Genomic DNA, 21244 nt, shown 5'->3' with positions numbered 1-21244 from the left:
CAGAAAACAGTTTGGCAGTTTCCTTAAATGTCAAGTAAACACTTACTATGGGACCCAGGCATCTATTTCTGGTATTTTCCTAAAATCTAATGGGAAAATATAGGGAACTTGGAAGTATCACACACACACACACACCCCTAACTGTCTCGATTGACTTAATTCTTAATTCTCTGTTACGTGTACAGTGACAGAATGTATTTCTAAAGTATTGATTGCCTCATTATCACTTGGCTTTAAAGGTCTTTAATACACTTAGTAACTTCCTACTATGTGTGACAGTCTCAAACTTCCAGTGGCTCCTGAAAAACACAAATTGCACCTTCCAAAAGTTCTTTCTTCCATTTCAATTTCCCAGATTTGATGTGCAAGTAAATCCACCCTCGAATGGCTAAAAACTCCAAATCGGTTCCTTGGGAGAAAGGGGACTGAGTCCATAACTTTTCTATTTTCAAATCACTTTGTTCATAAGTATTAACTTGAAAGCTATTTCTGGATCAATCAGATTCACACTGAGGTCTCTTAAAATTTTTTTAACCACTTTTATTCTTTCAGTTTTGAAAGTAAAATAAAAAATTCTTCAATCTGACCTAAATTCTTTCATTTTATGCTCTTCAATAGAATAACTCAGAATGAGTCAAGTTTCTTCAAGCTTCCTAACACCTTTCTTTCCATACCTCTGTCCTTTATCCTACAGAAGCCTCAGGACTTATTCCTCCTCTTATCTCACCAGCTCAGGACCCCCAGCAGGCTCAGTTATACATACAACAGCTGACCACATACTCCTCCTTTATCACTTTAATCACTTGCTAGCATTGCCATTTCCCTTCTACCTCTTGTCTTTTTCTACACCCCACCTACCTAGCCCTAATCTCAAACCAATCCAATATCTTAGGTGCTCAAATTCTGCTGGAGAAAACACACCACCATGCCAGCAGGTGCCCATGTGCCCACTCACAGCTGGGCTGCAGTCCTCCCTGGCCAACCATTTATGTGTTCCTAGTGAGTATTCTCTGCCATCACTCATGAAGGCAAGTCACAACCATCGGGAAACCGTCCACTTGTCTTTCGCCTTCCCTGCTGCCCCACCATCCTACTTCCTCTATGTGAAAGGGATACCAACGAAGTTGGGGTGAACTTTAATTCAGGATCAGATATTTGAATTAGCCTTATCTGATAGTTTCTTGGGCTTTGACCCCTGGAAATTTGCTCCAGGAGCTGTGCCAAGGCATCGAGAAATATGCAAAGGAGAACAAGGAGAAAGGTATAATGCTAAGAGAGAGGAGAGTGAGATTGTCTGGGGGGAATTACAGAGGCAAAACCTTCAATTAAAGCCTTGAACTGGAACTAGGAGAAAAGAGGAATACAGGCTTTTCCAGTGAGAGAAACAGTAATGGAAAAGCATGGAAGCACAAGCTCATCTGGGGAGTCCAGTTGTGAGAGCATAGAGCCCATGAGAGTGGAAAGCAGTGGGAAGAGGTAAGGCTGCCCTGGAAGGAGATGCTGAATTTGGAAGCCTCTTCTATGCCAGGTCAAGACATTTTTACTTCATCCTAGAGTAAGGAAGGTTGTTATCTAATCAGAGAAAGAAATCAGGATCCTTAAGATGTTAATGATAAAGCTTCAGCCCTCCTTCCTGCAGTTTAATAGAAGGTCCACATAGCAGGAAAAAAAATTTCACATCTGAGGAGCTTCTAGGAGGGAAAAATCTGCTACCTCCGTTATCTACCCAAGAAACGAAGTGCTGAGGAGAGAAAGTGAAGAGGATTGGCTCTTTCGAGAGAAAAACTTCATTATTTGTGTGTTTGAGATAATGATTATCTTTTTCCCTATTACTTAAAATTTTAAGCAATTAAGCTACTAACCTCAGCAACAAGTGGAAAATATTCTGACAAATCAACACCCTTACTTAACATTCCCTGAGCCTTTTCACTTATTATTTGTGGTGTAACTCCAGTCCTGCGGAACCAGACCAAAAGGATATCAAAAGGATTTCCTGTCAGTAAAGGACAAAAGGATAGTATTATTTAAAAATTTGGTGTAGTCAGAGGAACAGAGAAAAGCACAAGGAAGACCTGGAAAAGGGCCTTTGCAGGCAAAATTTATTGGAATTTTTGAGCTAAAGAGAGTGTGATAAAATCCCTAAACAAGACAAAGAAATTAAGGTACTGTGCAATTTGGGACCCTAAGGAGGAATGCAGAGAGTTTGGGAAACATTACTACAGAGCCTAAGAAGCATTTTTAGGTACAGTTGTGTCTTGGAATCTCATTACCGTAATACTGCCTACAGTAAAACATAGGAGAGATAGTGCTTGCCGTGAATTTCTATGGCTTTGTGACTTTGGGCAAGTTTTAACCTCTCAAATCCTTAAGTTCCTATCCATGAAAAGAGGCTGATAATAATAGTACTTGCTTTATAAATTGTTGTTAAGGGTTAGAAATAATCAATGCACGTAAAAGACTTAGTGTCTGGCGTATATTAAATGCTTATCGTATGTTATCTATTATTATAAAAGGCAATAATTAGTGGGAAGAAATCTTGAAATTGCTTTTGTTTTCATGGAACTGAAACTGAGTGTAGGTTTTGAGTTAGTCTTTTCCGTAATGATTAAAAGCTAAATGCTTCCACTTTTGTTCACCAACAGCTATATCTCTTTCCCAACATTTTTTTTTTTCCTGAAGAAATTCAATAACAATATGCAAATTCCTTTTTCTCCCAGGTTTTATGTGCATGTGTGCTTAGGGAAACAACATATTTATATATTTCTGACTTTGTTTTCAGTTGAATACTTACACATTTATCTTTTAAAGAAACAGATAGCAAATGGCAATACTCTCAAACAACAGAATTTTTTATGAAAAGAGGAAGGATTGGCTTACGGGTATTTAAATGAGGTTAAACTCCACGTGGTTGAGGTCATAAGTCCTCCTCTGTTTTACTTTGAGAGTCGGCCTCAAAGAGGTACCTAAACATATTTAATTTTATTTTTAAAAGCCATGTCTAATGAGTATGATTGTAAGAGAAACAGTGATTAGTTATTTGTTCGAAGGAGCAGATTAGAATTGAAAGTTATTTATAAAGGGAATAAAAACAATTCTGTATAATCACTGCTATTGTTAGTGGGGTGGGGGGGAGTTGAAATCAGAGATAAACCTTATTTTTTGAGAAAGAATGGAACCTCTTCAGAAGTGCCAGGAGAGCTATGGGAATTTTAGGAGACCCTGACCCAAATTACTTCTAGAACGAAAATTTCTGTTCCTTCTCTATATAATTATTAAAATGAAAGTTGTAAAATTTTCTAAAGGCTGATATAATAATGTTTACAGCTATACGTACAAGTGACAAAGAGCTGTAGTTTATGGAAAATAAAGGCAAAACTTATGTTCCTGTGATATTGACTAACTAGAAAGGGGAGGGTCTTATGTTATACTAATTACCCATAGTTTTTTAAAAAATCGATTCTTCTTTTGTCACGATGATGAAAGTGGCTGTGGTTTTCTTTTACTAAAAGGTATGTGTGTTTATTGCTGATGTCTTTGTAAACATGGAGCTGGGGGTTGTGATCCATCTTTATGTAATTCGCTAGGCACAGGCTTTGTTGTCCTTAAACAGAGTGCCAAAGCTGACATCACCATCCTTGTTCTCGCAGGGCTCCAGCTGGATGAACTGTGGGGCATGTGCCCTGACTTCATGTTCAGCATCAGGGTCAAAGCAAAGGGAGGGCTGACAATGATTCCATTGTGAGCTCTCTATGGAAATGCCATGAGGATTCTCTGTCAAGCTCAGTGTCCATTGCACCACCATCCACCCCTCTCCTTCCCAGTGAGATCCTGTATCAAGCTTTATTAATGCAACCCAGATGAGTAAGGAAGAGAGGAAGAATGAGGGGGAAATGTAAGTCAGAACAGTCATTATTCTATTCTTCATCCGAAAGTCGTGAATCTTATTTTTTCTGCTTCTGTAATTTCTACTCTAAAATCTTAGAAAAACTTAAATGCCATTTTATACATATGGTAAAAGGGACCCATAGTGTTCAAAGTACTGGCTCTAGGAGTAGAAACCAGGAGTTCTCTAACCTATTTAGATTCTGACTACCATGTATCAATATTATTTTGGTACTCTTTAACACATGCTAAATCTGTCTCCTTGGTTGAGGAGAATCTATCTGTCTGCGTGGAGTATCAGGACATAGAAAAATGTACAGTTGGTATCCTTCTTAGCTTTAAAAGACAAGCTGTCAGAAAAAAATGTAAAAAACTTTAAAATGGGCAAAAAAAAAATACTAAGTGCTCTGTTAGGGTTATCTCTTTCTTACATTATCTTCAAACTTTTACAACTCTGATAATAATCCAAAAAAAGTTTTTATCCATAGAAATAAAGATGTGTTGTATGTGGTGAAACTTAATTAGTTATTGCCTGGTGGGTATTGACAGTTTCACATCTATTTGTATATCTGTGTCCTAAGGACTCTCCTTTGACTAAGTTGTAACATCTTCTTGGTTCCCTCACCCATTAATGAGTTAAGTAAAATCTTTAATACATGTTTGCTTTATATTTGTATGACAAACATGGTTTTCCCATGGTTTTTAAAAAAATTATCCTTTATTTTTAAAAAAATTAAAAAACATTTAAAAAAAATTATCCTTTATCAAGAACTTAAAACAATCAGTAGACTCTTCTTTCTTTGAATTACAAACCTATAGGTAGAAGAAATCTCCACAAAATGAGAAATGTTTTGACTTGCTTAATAGATTCTTATCAAATATTTCTGTCTTTGCTGTTCAAAGATAGTCCTAAAGATAATGCGTTAATGATGTGTTAATATGCTTTGGAAGCTGCCAATCTGGGATCATTGGTCCATACAGAGTCTGGGGTTAAGATGGAAGAGGCTGTGAGGAATTCTTTACTAAGACTGCTGGTGAGGCATTCACGTCAATGTGCTTCTCAAAAGGATGGAAGCCTCTTAAACTTAATGGAGAATTAAGCTGAAGGTAAATAGCTCAGATAATTGTTCAGTTGGTTTAACTGGTTTGCAGCAAGAATGCCTCTCTCTCCTTCCTTAATATAACTGTGCCCTAAATGTCTCCCTACCTTATTGTTTTGTCTCATGCTTGACTCTGAAAACAAATATAAATATTTGAGGAACCATAAAGCCAATGAAATAATAATAGATATTATTTATTGGAAAGCTACTATTTACAGATATTTTGCATTTATTACCAGAGTTATTCCTCACAGCAACTCTATCTGGAAAGTATTATTACCTATATTCTATATATGAGAAAACCAGTGCCCAAAGAGGCAAAATAATTAGCAGGGCTGAGCTTTGAACCCATTTTGGCTTGACTCTGAAGCCACTGGGTTCAGCCATTATGCAATACGGAGCCTGTGTTGCTGGGCTCTGGAGTTCTGTCTGGCTCTGAATCCTGGTTCAGCCACTTCAGCTCCCCCCAAGATGACAGGCATTTAGGAGATAGATAAGAAGAGTGAAATGGAAACGTCTGAAATACAAGAGGAGGACCACGAAAGCAAATGGCCAAGGAGGGAAGAGAGGAGAGAATTCTAGAAAGAATTGAAGGATCAACTGTGTCAAATAGTTTAAGAATGTCAACTAACATAATGAAAATGAGTTTGTGTGGAGCAATAGGAGGTGATCAATGACAAACTTCGCCAGGAAATTTTAGCAGAGTGGATGCAGAAACCAGGTAAGAGTCTGTTGAAGGCAGATGGAATGAGGGGATATAGAAGAAAGAAATTGAAGACGCAGGAGAGAGAGATGCTGGTGGAAGTACCTAAGAGACCTTAGACAAGTAGAAAAGACCATCTAAAAGAGAGACAGATGCATGAGCCTTGGACATCAGAACGGGAAAACACCTGGCCAGCTTTTATTTTCCTGTGAAGTAGGAGAGAAGGTTGCTGCTGAAGAAAGAGAGCAGGCTGTAAGGGCGGCAGGGACAGCGAAGAACAACGGAGCAATTTGCTGATGGTTTTGATTTGCCACTGTGACTATTTATTTGTTTATTGGCCACGAGGCTTGTGAGGTCCTAGTTCCCTGACCAGGGATCGAACCCGGGCCCTCGGCAGTGAAAGTGCAGAGTCCTAACCACTGGACCACCAGGGAATTCCTGCCATTGTGACTACTTATTATGACCATATAAATATTTGTCCATAGAGGGCTGCAGACCAGCTGTGACTGGGCATCTGAAAGAGTGATTGGTCTGCATGGTGGTGTGGTTTCTCCAGTATGACTCAGGATCCTAAAATGTTCGATTGTATTAAGATTAGAGTTTGGTAGGTAAGGTGGGTGAGGTGTAGAGAAGAGCTAGGTGTGGAAGGGAAATGGCAATGCTAGCCAAAGTGACTAAAGGGAAGAGGAGGAGGAGGAGGGATGTGGTCTCACTGTATATAAAGCAACTGAGCCTCGTTGGGGTGTTGACCTGGTCAAGCAAGAGGAGAACCAAGTCATGAGGGCTTCTTTGGGAGGAAGAACAGGCGTGATGATGAAACATCTTAGCTCAGATTTCACCCAAAGAGCAAGGCGAGCATGCATAAGACATTGCTGATGAAACACTGAAAAACTCTCTCCATGTCTCAGCTCTGAAAATGTTAAAGTGAATAAATTATTAAGTACTAATTTTTCATCCTAATAGAAGTCATTTTAAACAAGCTTGTCTTCCAGCTGTTTCTGAGATAGCATTAGTATCTAGAGAACTCATAAATAAAGTGGTCTGTAGAAGTTTCTTATTATTTCTTTTCATATTTTAAATCATTAATATCATTGTAGTCTGTCTATGCTTTGTTTAGAGGTGATGCAAATTATCTACCCCACACAAAGAAGCACTGCAGTAGAAAGCAAGTTTAAATAATTCTTGTAAATCATGATGTCTTTACAGAATCTTCCTGAAAGTAGGAAAGGGGAATGAGAGACCACCATGCGAATCTCAATGAAGGTTCACTTTTGTAATTATAAATTGTAATCATAATTTATTTCATTTCTGGACTTGACCGAGGGTAATAGAAGACTATCCATTTTTCTATTCATGCAGAGAAAAACAACTCATTTCCAGTTATATCTCTGATTCTCATGTTAATAGATGGTAGGAAACAGGGGGAGGAAGCAATTTTAATAACTACATGAAATTACCTTATTATCAATTATTATCAGTTGCTACACTTTTGTGTGTTTGATACATTTTAGCCAAGTGTTACTTAACTTATTTAAGAAATCACAAAAACGTTTAAAATTTTGAAAGAAATTTGTCATTACTTAAGGACAAGGGAAGGACTTTATTTTCTTCTTAGTCCTTTAAGGCCTCGGTATTAGTTGATTTTTCTATGTTAATAGAAATATAGATCCTATAAATAAAACAAAATCTTGAACTTAATATTTGCTGAAATCAGCTGACAAAATAAGACATCTAATTGCTCTGTCTTGAACCTGCTTAAATTCTGTCATCCTTGAGGAAATATTAAGTTAAAGCATCTACTTGGAAAGCTTGTAAGATAATTTGAGGGGAGAAAAGGCTGGAGGGATAAGAGGAAGTGTTAATGACAGACCCTCTGAGATGGAGTTGGCAGTGGTGCAAATCTATTGTGAGTCATAAGGCTAATATATGTACACAAGTCTATTAAGCTCTTCTCTCTGTGTCAAGCTCAGCATTTTCCTTTCCATTTTTCTCTCTGGAAATACTATTAGTCAGCTAATGCACCTTGCTACAAGAGGCAAGAAAGACTTCAGGGATTTGGGATGTGATGGTGCCTTGGATCTTTGCACAGATGAATTTTCTGTGCACTTTGCCTCAAGTAAATGGCCTACCCCTCAAAAGTTAACTTGTGATAAATATTTTTTTCAAACTCTTATTTTCATCTCAATATTTTTAATGATAATAATATCATTTTAATCATCTGTTTCCCTATTCAAACCCAAATGAAAAGGAATAAAAATGAAACAAATGTGGGAAATCATATCAGAGCTGAAGGAAATTAGGAGAAATGTAAGAGCCTTTTAAATAGTCATGTCTAATTCCTTTAGAAATATTTTAATTTAATATTTTAAAATAAAACATTTTAAAAATGGTACACTTGTTTTCTTAAATATTTTCTTTTCTAGTAGCTTCCATTGTATGTATATGATAGCCACCTGGGCTGAACCTTGCTGGATGTCAGAACTAAATTAAGAAAAAGTGATTTTCATTATTTTCAGCTTTCCCAATTATTATCCTCCCTGGTACTGCATTGCCTCCAAATGTTATATAAAAGTCACTATCTTAACATCGCTCTCAACTTAATATATTTGAACACTAATTTGTTAATCATTTTTTTCTGGGAAAACCTATGTGTTCTGGAAAGTTATGTTTTAAAGAAAGATTTCACAAAGTTTATTTTATTTTTACCCTTTTCTCTGCGTGGCTTCCCCATAGCTAGCCTCCTAGCAGCTGGCTGTCTGCTGTTGGTCCTGATGCAAAATGTCAGGCCTCTTGCTGGGAGGAGGGCTGTGGTTCAGGGGTGGGGGACTCTGGAACTGAATTTAAAGCCCTAGGATGCATGTTCGCATTTTCTCCCATGTCATCTGTATTTCTTGAGGCTTCCAGGTATAGACCCTCAGGAAAAAAGAACCCAGACCATCCTGAAGAAATTTTGGTCTCTTTAACTCCCTCCTTTCAGCTGCCCGAGCTCTGGAATTAACCCGTTTTGTGCAGCCAGGCTGTGCAAATTGATGCGTAAATCATGAGATACAGCTTTATTAGAAGGAGTAAAGTATTCCCTCATATATTAAAACGCTCGCAAACAAGTCCTTCAGAGCTGTTTCAGAACACCGGGAATTTGTTGTTAAGATCTATGTACAAGTGAAAGGTTAGAGTGATTTTTAACAGGCAAATATAATTTTGCAGGTCTCCATTTTATCACCATAGCTTCAATGTTTCAAAATCCTTTGCTCCCTCCCCAAAAAATTCCTGGTGTTTAGTAACATACTGATGCCAAGCTACTTTCTACATAAAAACATTTTAGAGGTAGAACTGAAAGACATTTTACAAGCCAAGACCCAGCCCAGGCCCTGGAGTTCTCTGTTACTCTTGTAACCATTGATAACATCGCTCAACCTGAAGCTGCTTGGAGCCGCAGTCAGCAGCGCTCTGCTCCGTTTTAAATGTTTGATGTTATCAGCTGTAACAGGGAAACCAAAAGCAACACAATGCTCAGGTCTTGGAGTACCAAAGTGGGAGGAACCATGCCTAGACTATTCTATGCAAATGCACATACCTCTAACTACTATAAATCCAGATTCATGTACCAGCAAACTTTTATTGCTAAAATTGTTTAAAATTCTTTTCCATCACCCTCTTCATGAAAGCAGAGACCTACTTGCCTATCACAGTTTCTGCTGCCTTTTGAACATTTCTGTGATGAAAGATGACAAAAAGCAGTGCAACAGCCCACTTCTCTGGGAGAAGCTAGTCCCAATGCCTAAGGGAAAACATTCAGGAACTCTTATGAAAATCAGTCTTTGTTAAGAGAACGAGCAGGAGCTTTTACTGGGATGAGTAAACCAAGCCTTCAGCAAACCAAGGAACAAAGTTACAAAAAGGCTCAGCAACTCACCAGGACCAAATTAGGGCAGGACTACAGAAAACAAATCATTTTTTCTGGTCATGGGGCTTAGAGGAAGTGAATTGGCAGTTCAGATAACAGCTTTGAGAGACACATCAACCTGGGCTGTATAAGTAGGTTCTAATCAATAGAAATTTCTTGTAAATTGGACCCAAAAAAAAACCCACTTTTTTTCCTTGGGAATGATTAGGAAAAGTGCCATTTCTATCTATTTTTATTTTGTTCTTTGAAATGATACCGGATTTTAGCTAATCCCTTAGTCAAAAAATATGGCTATCGGGAATGAAAGGCTATAATAGTCACCCCATATTATTTTTAATTTTGTATTAATGTCAAAGGAGATGAAAAGGGAAGAAAATTTGCGCTCATGCTGCAATTGCAGGTGGAAATGTGTGAATGACCCCTTGGACACATCTGTTTGGCACTGAAAGCTGTGTTTTCTCTGCAATGACCCATATGCTGCTAGCCATAATTGGACTTAATTTAGTAAAGCATTTTGCTCTGAATAAAGTAGACATTTTCAACTTATAAGTGTGTTTAACAGAAAAGAAGAGAAGAATCTAAATTAAGAAATAATTCTAAATACAATTTCTTCTGCTACAACACATGTTCTATAACGTGAATAAGTTCAAATAGGATTGGTATAGAAAGAGATGATGTCAATATAATCGGAAAGACCAGAAAGTTCTTATGTGATTTTCTCCCAGTATCCTAATGTTTTGTACTCTAACATCAGCAGAATGCAAGGTATACTAAGGAAGCTGAATCCAGCAAGCCATGGAAGAATGTGGTACTGTGTATGGTGTTCTTCACACCACCTTTTCTTGAGGTTGATCACATGCAGAAGAAACAGTGACAAGATAACGATCCAAACATCAGTCTAGATCTTTGCAAAGCCTGCATCTGCTTATACACCTACAACTTCTGATGGCAGTTTGCTTGTCTCCATAATTCAGCAGACTTTCTTTGACTCCCTTCCATAAGTCTACCTTCTTTTGTATTTTAGGATAAAGTCCTATAGTTACTATAGTATTTATTTATAATAATTTTAACATTTAAAAAAACTGTGGTCAATTGTTTTAAAGTAGGATTTGTGATTGTTGTTGTTGTTTGTTGCTGTTGTTAGTGCCCTGGCCATAAAGTGGTATAGGGTTTTAGTTATCTGGATTAATTCTATTTTTTTCCCATAAGCTCTGTAACTTTAGATGTTCAATGTATCATATTGCAAGCTTTTCAGAAATGTACTGTGTGCTATAGCAGACGCTTATGTTTCTAAATACACATTTTCATCAAAATGTAAAACATGAAAATAATGTTTTAATAATGTCATATATTTGTAAAGGCATTTACAATCTTCAGACTGATTCTGTGTGAGAATAGATTTATCTCCCTGATGTAAAATAACCAGTAAATCTTAATTTCTGATTTGGGTGATATATTTGTAAAAAGAAATGAAATTAATTGAGAAGTTGCATTCAGCTGAGAGGTAGTACAATACAGCATAAGAATGCAGGTTCTGAATGGACACTGCCTGGTTCAAATATCAGCTCTGCCATAACTTGGGAGGTCATTTAACTTCTCTGTGCCTCAGTTTTCTCATTTGTAAAATGAAAGTATAATAGCGTTTACCTCATAGGATTGTTGTAAGGATTAAATATGTTAAATAAAATATTTTAGTACTTAATAATATATACTAAGTATTATTTTGCTTTAAAATACAATTAACTGATCAAATTGTCATTCAACACTTATTTTTTTCTAGAGGGTAAGCGTTTCTTGAAGGTAGGATCTATGTCTTATATATCTGTTGTATCTTCAGTGCATTAAGCATAAGAAAGTTCCAACTAATACTTGTTAAATTGGATTTAATTCTTTGATTACTTTTTGTTTTTCTTTGACTAGAAAATTTGTTTGAGAATTAGTTCTTCCAAAGATAATCATTTTTCTCCTGTGTAATCTAGACTGTTTTAAAAAAATATTTTAAAATTTTAATTCATTTTAGAATTCTTTATCTTATCATTGAAACAAAGAGGAGCAACAAATAGGTATCAAATGGTGGAAAAATAGAGGAAAAAAAGCTGAAAAATCTGAAGACAAACAACAGTAAGATTTTTGGATATAGAAGTTTTAGTTCCAAAGAAACCACAGGCTTAACTTTTATAGGTAGCTAAAATGTGATAGTTAAAAAATGCTTTTTAGCCAAAAAATGCTTTTTAGCCAAAAAATGCTGGATGCTGAGGAATCAGGAAAAACAAGTCCCTGTCCTGAAAAGCTTATAAAAACTTTTATATGTGATACCTGAAACCCTTGAATAATACAGGGTCATTCAATTTCATATTCATACAGGTCAAGTTTGAATATGAAATTAGGTAATAGGTAGCTCACCAGAGTGGGTTCTGATCTTTAGTCTCTCCAAGCAGCCTCATCTGGAAAAAAAAGACGTTGTTAGCTTAAAGTTCCTTCAAACTGTGAAAATCTAGAACTTAATGTCTATAAATAGATCCTTTGATTTGTATGCTTTGAAATTCAACAGCCTTCTCAATTGACAGACATTTGTCTCACATTTCTCATTAAGTTACCTTTTCTACTCATCAAATAATAAAAGACTATATGGATTTGGCAACAAGAAGATTATTAGTAACATTCAAGGGAATGGTAGTAGCAAATAGATGTCATTACAAAGCTTTACAGAGGAAATTGATAATACACTCTAGATGAGATGTCTTAGTTTAATTCTCTGTAGATCAGGAAAACATATTTCTTCCTGTTAGTTATGGAATGCAAATATATTCCCACTCCGTGTTAAGGAGAGAATTATGAATTAATACTTTAGTGTTCATAATGTTTAAGTAGATCACTTTCCTTTAATTCCAGTGTCTCCAAGTACATTTCCAGATTAGTTTGTGGTTTCTGCTCTTATCCTTTTTTAGAGAATGGTGTCCCTTACAGGTTCAACATTGTATACCCCTCCTGGTGATAGTTGTATAACTCTGTAAATGTATTTTAAAAACCATTGAATTGCACACTTGAAACAGGTGATTTATTTTATGGTATACGAATTAAATTGCAATAAGTCTGTTTAAAAAATAATAAGGATAAAAGAATATCTAAGAACCCTAAAATTGATCTCTATTTACATACCAGAGATGCTTACAGCTTTAACATAGGGCCAAAGTCCTATAATCAGCACTCTTGGAAATTTTTCTATGGATTATTTATGTCTATATTACAGAGATCCTTTTTTAAAGTAATTTTTAAATAACAGTTAAAAAGAAAACCAAGCAGTTCTATGAAGAATGACACACTAGATTTTTTTGTTTTTCTCACTACATGATAGAGAATTTGTTCTTTTGAAATCAGACATTTTAGGCACAAAAGTCTAAATCTTCATTTGCTTTCAATTTTTTGAAAAAGAAGAATGTAGACCACAATTTTGGTTGTTACTTGTTTTCTTTTCCATGTCCCAACAAGTGCATGGGATTATGTGTCTCTTAATCCCAGCTCTGCTACCAACAAGCAAGGTGACCTCAAGCGTGTTTCATAAATTGTAATTTTTCCTACCCATAATATGGCAATAATAAAGGTATGGATTCTTTACCAACTTGTTGTGAGCATTAAATGTATGAATATATTAAGTCACTTTGAACACTGCTTGGTAGATAGGAAGCACTCAATAAACATACATTAGTGTTACTATATTTTACTTACGAAGATGAATTGTTTTCTGAGCTCTTTCATGCATAAGAACTCTATGAGAAACCATTTAATCGTGGTGTTCTGCTCATTTTAGAAACATGTGAAGAAAAAGGTAGATACATCTGATTCTAACCAGACATGAAAATGTAGGCTATGTTCTTTTAATGGGCAAAACTGTAGATTGAAACAGGAATAATTTTGTCTAATAACTTTTATTATATGATGCGTGAAAGGATCTGCTACAATGAGAGCCTTGTGGGCATTACTTAGTGTGGTTTAGTTCCCTCCCTCTTCTCAGCAACACTGTGAGGTTGGTAGTGTTGTCTACAACTTTACAACTAAAGACGACTGTGGCCAGAGTAGAGAAGGTGGTGGGCGGGTGAACTGTGTCCTTAAGGAGGCCTATTATGTGTGGGGTAATGTGCTAGGCATATTATTTCTACGGATGAAGAAACTATAGAAGAGAATATTTGCTCAGTCAGCAAGCTAGGAAGTAACAGAGACAGGGCTCAGCCGCCAAGGCAACTCCTGGTATCCTCACAATGCTGTCTTTTCCAAATACCAGCCACACAATCAGATACATTGAAACAGTCAATTCTTCACTGTTTAAGTTGCAAGCTACCAATCCTTATTTCCTCCCTGGAAGACTTACTGTGATATCTGGGTACAGCCTGTGTCTCTTCTCTCTTACTTTTGAAAACTTCCCTTCACCCTAGATTTACAGTTCATTTTAATGGGGTTCTCTGCAGCCCACGTTTTCCTGTTTAAATTTTTCCTCTGAGAAGTAATAGTGTATAAATGTAATAACAGGTATTAGTTGTGACAACTGCATTGAAATAATTTTTATGACAAAATTACTTCTAAATTATTTTTTGGTAGTTCATGGATTTGCAGCTTAATATTGTATAATTTATACAAGGAATTGGATTAGCCTGTGACTACAAAAACAGTTAAGGGAACGGGAGACATAAGCAATTGATCAAGTTGTTTAATTTAAAGAGGACAAATTAATATGGCCGGAATAGGTTTCTTCCCCCTCCACAAAACACCACTTTAATCAAGTTCCTCCCTAATTCAAAAACTATCAATGACACCCAATCACATTAGAGTGCAAGCTATTTATATTGTCTTGAAGTTCATCATGTGCTTCTCTAGCCACATCTCCCATAGCTTCTCTCAACAACGTTCTATACAACCCACTGTCTGTCAAATACACCTGGTACATTTCTACCTCTTTCATTTCATGCACTGTTTTCTTTCATTGCAATATCCCACATTTGTCTCTGACTATATGCATCTGACTCCTCCTTCAAACCTCACATCCTTCATGAAGAGCCTTCCTTGCCATTTTTCTCCTCTGAGCTCCTACATACTTACTGTAGCTACCATTTATATGATATTAGAGATTAATAGTACATCCTGTCGTTTATAGAAAGGGAAAATGAAAATCAGAGAAGTTAGGTGATACGACAACTTGCTGACTGAGCTCATTTAGAATGAGGCTCAGTTTAATTGAGCAGCAGGTGTTGGATGCCTGTGATATGGAAAGCATGACGTTAAGAGCTTCTGGAATCTCAAGTGAATAAGATCTTCAATACCCCTGGAAAGATGAGCTATATACTTTTAGAACAAGGCATGCTGTACTTAAAATTAAAATAAAAAAATAAAAGGTATTGTCTGATATTTTCTAGCTCTAGATATGACTCTCCAGCACATTTTGCAGACTTCAGGAAAAGACTGATATCAACAATAAGGAGAGATTTCAATACGTGTCTATTTGTCAACAAGCTTGGGAAGTTCACACCTCTGAGAGTCCTTCCAAATGTGCCTGTGGGCCAGTATGATAGACAATTTTATGTGTCAACGTGGCTAGGCAGAGAACCCAGATATTTGGTCAAATACATTGGGATATTGCTTTGAGGGTATTTTTTAGATGAGATTATCATTTAAATCAGTAGACTTTGAGTAGATAACCCACCAAAATGTGAGCGGGTCTCATCCAACCAGCTGAAAGCCTTAACAGAAAAAGACTGACCTCCCCTGAAGAAGGGAGAATTCTGCCTATAGTCTGCTTTTGGACTCAAGCTGAAGCATCCAAACTTCCCAGAGTCTCCAACCTTCCAGCCTACCCTGCAGATTTTGGACTTGCCAGCCTCCACAATTGCATGAGCCAGTTCCCTCAAATAAAGTTCTCTCTCTCTCTCTCTCTCTCTCTCATTCACATACATACACACTCCCTTTTGATTATGTTTCTCTAGAGAACTCCAATATAGCTAAGGTCCCTTTCAGCTCTATCTGCCTGTGATTCATGTATAAAATGGAATTTCTTCTTCATATCTGCGGTTCAGCCATGTTTGTTCAAAAATCTTTGAGTTTATTATTTGCCCTTAGTCTGTATCCTTGAAGTGGAATCACTGCATCAAGAGATGTGACCATTTTCAAGATCCTTGATACTTATTTGGATTGTATAACATACCATGGGGCTTTGTGGCCTGCTCCCTGCATTTATAATTTTTGAATTTGAATAGCATAGAAGAAATAATTATAGACTGTTTGCAATTTGCATAATCTCATTTATTTTACTTTTCTTTCTCCTCTGTGAGATCTCCCCAACCTTTCATTCTATGCCTTCATGGATAAATTGGCAGCAATACTAGTCTGTGAATATCAATTTTTTTTCCATAGGCCTTAATCTTCCTGCTTGTTGTGGAAAAGAAACCACTGTTGAAAGCCATTCATATGAGAAATTAGTAGCTCCTAAAATACTGCTGGAGCAAAAAGGAATTTTCCAGTCTGTAGGATAGTATACCCTTGCAAAAAGTTTAATTCAGTCCTCCTAAACACTGTATTTTCATTTTTACTGAACACTGACCAATGTGCCATGTTTCTCTCTGAGTTGCAATTATTAGGGCTTGGATTCATTTATTCTCCATTAATGTATTCAGCAAATACCTACCTACTTTATTTGCCAGGTACTGTGCAGGCACTGAGGATAAAACATGAACAAAATAGACTTTTGTTCTAGACTTCTGCTTTTGTGGAACATACATTCTAGTAGAAGAGGAGAATGTCACTACCAGACGGAAAAAACTTTTAAAACTTCAGTCCAAAAAATTAAAAAATAACATGAACGTATACAGAATATTTGGAATTACAAAATAGTAATGCTTAACAGCCTATTTTTGTTCTCTTATTTTGCCTTAGTTACAGGGACCATGGAAACATTTGCATGTGTGATCCTTGTACATATGATCCTAGGCTAGCCCTAAGGATGCCACAAGTAAGCATTTTGGACACAAAGCTTTCAAGGAAGGTTTTAGTACATTTTGATAGAGTTGTTTGAAATTACAAAACTAAACTATGTTCGTTATAAAAACATCATAAAAGAGAGAATCAGTAAGAAACAAAAATTGACAGTCTAGCTCACGGTTGAAAGAGAACTACTGCTAACACTTTAAAATGTTAAAATAGGCAATGTAAATAAAATATGTACATATAAATGTACATACTTTAAAAATCAGGCTTGTGTCATACATAGTACTTTGTAGCCTCTGTTTTTACTTAAAGTTATGTCACAGAACTTTTTTCTATCTTGAAGTATTTTCCCAGAACATGATATTGAATGGCTGTGAAAGTGCTCTAACGGACATAACCCATGTGCTATTGTTGGACATTTATATTCTTTATCTCATCACAGCATCTCTGATCATTTCCTGAAGATAAATTCATAGAAGTAAAATTGTTGGGTCAAAATGAAGGCACATTTTTAGCATTCTATTGCTTATGGCCAGACTATAACAATTTACACTCCCGCTAGCAATGTATGCAAACACTAAACAGGTTATATATTTTTTTTTAAAAAAAGCCAACTAAAGGTGAACAGATAGGATGAACAGGCAAATCAGGGCTGTGTGATCACAAGGGTCTCCCACGGTGGGACTCGCTGTCTTTGCAGAAGACTGTCTGTTCAGGTCAGAAGTGGCTGTATTAGTTGTCTTTAAGTCCATGTTTTGATGAAGCAGATTGGTTGTTGAGTGGGCTGTGTGTGGTACTTTACAAGCAGGATTTGGGCCTTCTTCCAGCTCTGGCTGGCGCTGACTCAGTCAGCCAAATCTCCTTGGCACAAAGCTGCCAAAGTCAGAGACTCTTCCCTTGGCCTCTTAGCTACATATATGTAAAGCTTAGAAACCCCTCTTTCTTCTGGAGTTTCTCTTTTGTTCCAGGCGGCAGAGAAGTGATGGTTTCCTGTTCTATGGAGGCTCTGGAAGTCTTTCAGTCTTCCCAAAGGGACAGGTCATTTCCCTACTTACAACACTCCAGTGACTTTCTGTGCTATTTAAAATAAAATAAAAGTCTCGGGGCTTCCCTGGTGGCGCAGCGGTTGGGAGTCTGCCTGCCGGTGCGGGGGACACGGGTTCGAGCCCTGGTCTGGGAAGATCCCACATGCCGCGGAGCAACTACGCCCGTGAGCCACAATTACTGAGCCTGCGCGTCTGGAGCCTGTGCTCCGCGACAAGAGAGGCCGCGATGGTGACAGGCCCGCGCACCGCGATGAAGAGTGGCCCCCGCTTGCCGCAGCTGGAGGAAGCCCTCGCAAGGAGGCGAAGACCCAACACAGCCATAAGTAAATGGATAAATAAATAAAAAATTTAAAAAATTTAAAAAAATAAATAAATAAATAAATAAGTAAGTAAATAAATAAATAAATAAATAAATAAAAGTCTCCGTGATGGAAAACTTTCCTCCCATGACCTTTCTGACCCTTCTTCAGTATCCTCCAGCCCCATAGAGCCCCTTTCTGTCCCTTGAACTTTGCAAGGACATTCTGACCTCACGGCCTTTGTACTCGCAATTCTTTATCACTCTTTTCTCATATCTTTACCTCTGGATTATACTCATTCTGATATAAATATCTAAAAATTGTTCCCCTCCATTATTATGCTCCTCAATCTCTGTTATAGTACTCTGCTTTTTAAAATTCTTCTCAGTATTTAGCATTATTTGAAATTACATCATTAATTAATTTGGTTTTTTCCTTGTTCATTGTCTGTATCCTCTTGTTGGGATATAAACTCCATGAGAGCAGGGGTCTCCTGTGTCTTGTTCATTGCCAAATCCCTCTATGCTTAGAACTGAGCTAAATATAATCAATATGCGTTGGATGAGTGAAGGAAAGAAGGAGTAAATTAGATGGGCTGGTTCTGGGTGGGCAAGATAATCCACTCTCCCCTCATTGTGCTCACACTGACATAGCAAATTTAACCTTTAGTAAGATGTATGCATTCAGTCTCTGGCCCTGCTCCTAGCAGAGTGACATTCAAATGTGCATTAAAAATATATCAATCCCATATGTCTCATGCCTTCAGAGGTGGAAGGTCAGATATCAGGACTCTTACCCTTACTTACAGAGGTAATTCTTAGATAATCTTGTGCAAATTTAGAGTAGTCCCAGGTCCCAATACTTGCCTGACGAAATGCTTGAGGAGCTAAATTCACACACACTTTTCTTAGCTATTTAATTTTTTTATTTTTATGTGAAGAAAGCTTTCCATTAATTATGCTTTTGGGGTCTCACTTCACTTACTATTTACCTAATTTACTCTCTAATTTTAAAAATAAGATTAAAAAATATAATACACCTAAAGTCCTAAGGAAGTTGTTTGGAAAGTGACAAGGCTTCAAAACAGATTAATTCTCTCTCCAGGAGTCTTTCTCTCTCTCTCTCTCTCTTAATTTTTTTTTTTTCTAAAAAGATGCAGAATGAAAGAAACCTAAAAGCATGTCAAAATGATATATGGGGAGAGGATGTTAATATTCTTCTTTTTATTATCTCTTTCTTAAAGAACTTATTTATTACCTTTGGTACCAGTATTTTCTCTTTCAAAATTTGATACATTGGGAAACTCATCCCCATAACAGCTGGAGAATATTTAAGACTGGCATTTATATACTGTCTGGGTTCTGCCTACTAATCACCATGTGACTTTGGTGGACAATTGGAATACTGATTCTTATTGTAAAACAAGAGGTTTCAACTTGGTGGTCCTTAAGTATAACGGTGTCAAGGAAAAATTAGTTGACTTATAAACTCAGGTTATTTTACATACGTTAAAAAAGATTTATTTCTGATTCTCTCAAAAATAATACTAATAATCAGGAGCTCTGGCAACGCTGACCCCACAGTTCTGAATGGCAATATTTGGCTGGAGATGAGAAGTGTCAGCTTTGTCTACCTAAGGTGTGTTATTGGCCATGGGTCACACTCATTTTTGTTTGGCTTTGCTCATTTATGCCACATTCTTGGCTCTGAAGATGTCAGAGTTTGCTCCTCCTGGATGACATGATCTCCCAAATACCTTCATCCCCTGACACCACACCCCCAGGACCTCACTGATCTGCCCCAGGCTTGGCTTCTTCCTTGCTCCATCTCACCCTGATGAGAGCCTGGGACTATCCTGTGCCTTGTGCGCTAGGGTCTGCACCACGGGCGATGGCTGTGGTTTGTCTTTGCTCTGTGCCCAAGCTGAGGTGAGAAGCTTGAGAGAAAAAAGAGGGAGGAGAGATACAAGGCCTTGAGAAAAAAATGATAGAGAAGAGAAGTTAACCAGCTTTTTGGCTTTTCTCCCTCATCTGTCTGATCAAGTTCATGTTGACTCTGTCTGTATTTAATTTATAATGTGCCACTCATTTAGAATAGGGTTCAACAGTCTGTAGTCCCCCTCCAATTTTGGCTGCGTTAGGAACTGGAGAATGAGTAATAGCCTTGTTATTAAAGAGAAATAAAAAGGAAGGCAAAATTAGAGTCATGTATTTTTTAAGAAAATCATTTTTGTGTGTGTAGAGAAAAGCAAAATTTCAGACAGATTTGAAAAAGATGATTACTTTTTTGATCCATCAAAAAGTGGATCATATTTAAAAAACCAAATGGGAATAATGACTTTGGGCATTGAAGAGACTGGGGAGAAAACTGACCAGGACATATTAAGCTGCTCTCCAGTAGCAGCATGAATGTGGTCATGGCAAAATGAGAACAATGTCTGAAAGAAAGGAAATGAAGGTCTTATCGTAGAAGCCAAAAAGATTTCATTTTTGTTTTCCCCAGAATTATTATTATCAGCTGTGACTGTTGATGAAAGACCACTTAACATTCTCTTCAAAGAATAATCACCAGCCTCTTCTTTGGCCCCATCTCCCATGGACTAACATGATGAAGACAGAATTTTGCCCTAATTCTTAAAAGAACAGGAAATCACTGATGTAATCCGTTTGTTTAATTCTAGAAAACCTTTCCCAGAAGTGTTTGCACTGCCAAACTGGGAAGGGATGTCTGGGGGAGTAATTAAAGGCTTTAAACATAAAAGAAAGAGAAATTCTTACTGCAGGCTGGAGACCCAGGGTAATAGCAACGGGAACCAAGGGAAATTGAGATGGGCAAGACAAAGTCGGTGGGAAAATATGTCAGTGCTGTGTGAGATGTTTGAAGTTGGTGCCGATGAGAATCAATGGCTCCGGTTTACCTTTGCACACTTTATGCTAAGCAAATTAGTATTTTAAATAAAATGGCCAGAGGCAGAGTAATGTCTGCACAAGAGAATATACTCCTTGAGGGCTTGGGCTGCTTCTTGTTGATTATAGATTGGTGTAGATAATGCATTAAAGTCTTTTTCTTAGAACTACATTTAGAACAGCTAGATAGAGTTACTGTTATGACCTAAATATATAAATGGTGTATATTAAAAGTATTATTCTGTAATGCTAATTTGAAGGTGCATATATGAAAATTCTGCAAGCAATCTCGGCTGGACATAGTCAAAACTGAAGTTATTACTTGTTTTTCCCCTACTTCACTGGTTGATTTCCACCCCCCCCCCCCATCTCCTTTACTGGTCCTTCCTCTTCTTTATAACCCATGCACATTTGCCTGATTCAGAGACTGTTTCT

Source organism: Balaenoptera borealis, assembly GCF_965194805.1.
Source record: "Balaenoptera borealis genome assembly, chromosome: 5".
NCBI classification, from domain to species: Eukaryota; Metazoa; Chordata; class Mammalia; order Artiodactyla; family Balaenopteridae; genus Balaenoptera; species Balaenoptera borealis.
This window is presented reverse-complemented; position numbering follows the sequence as displayed.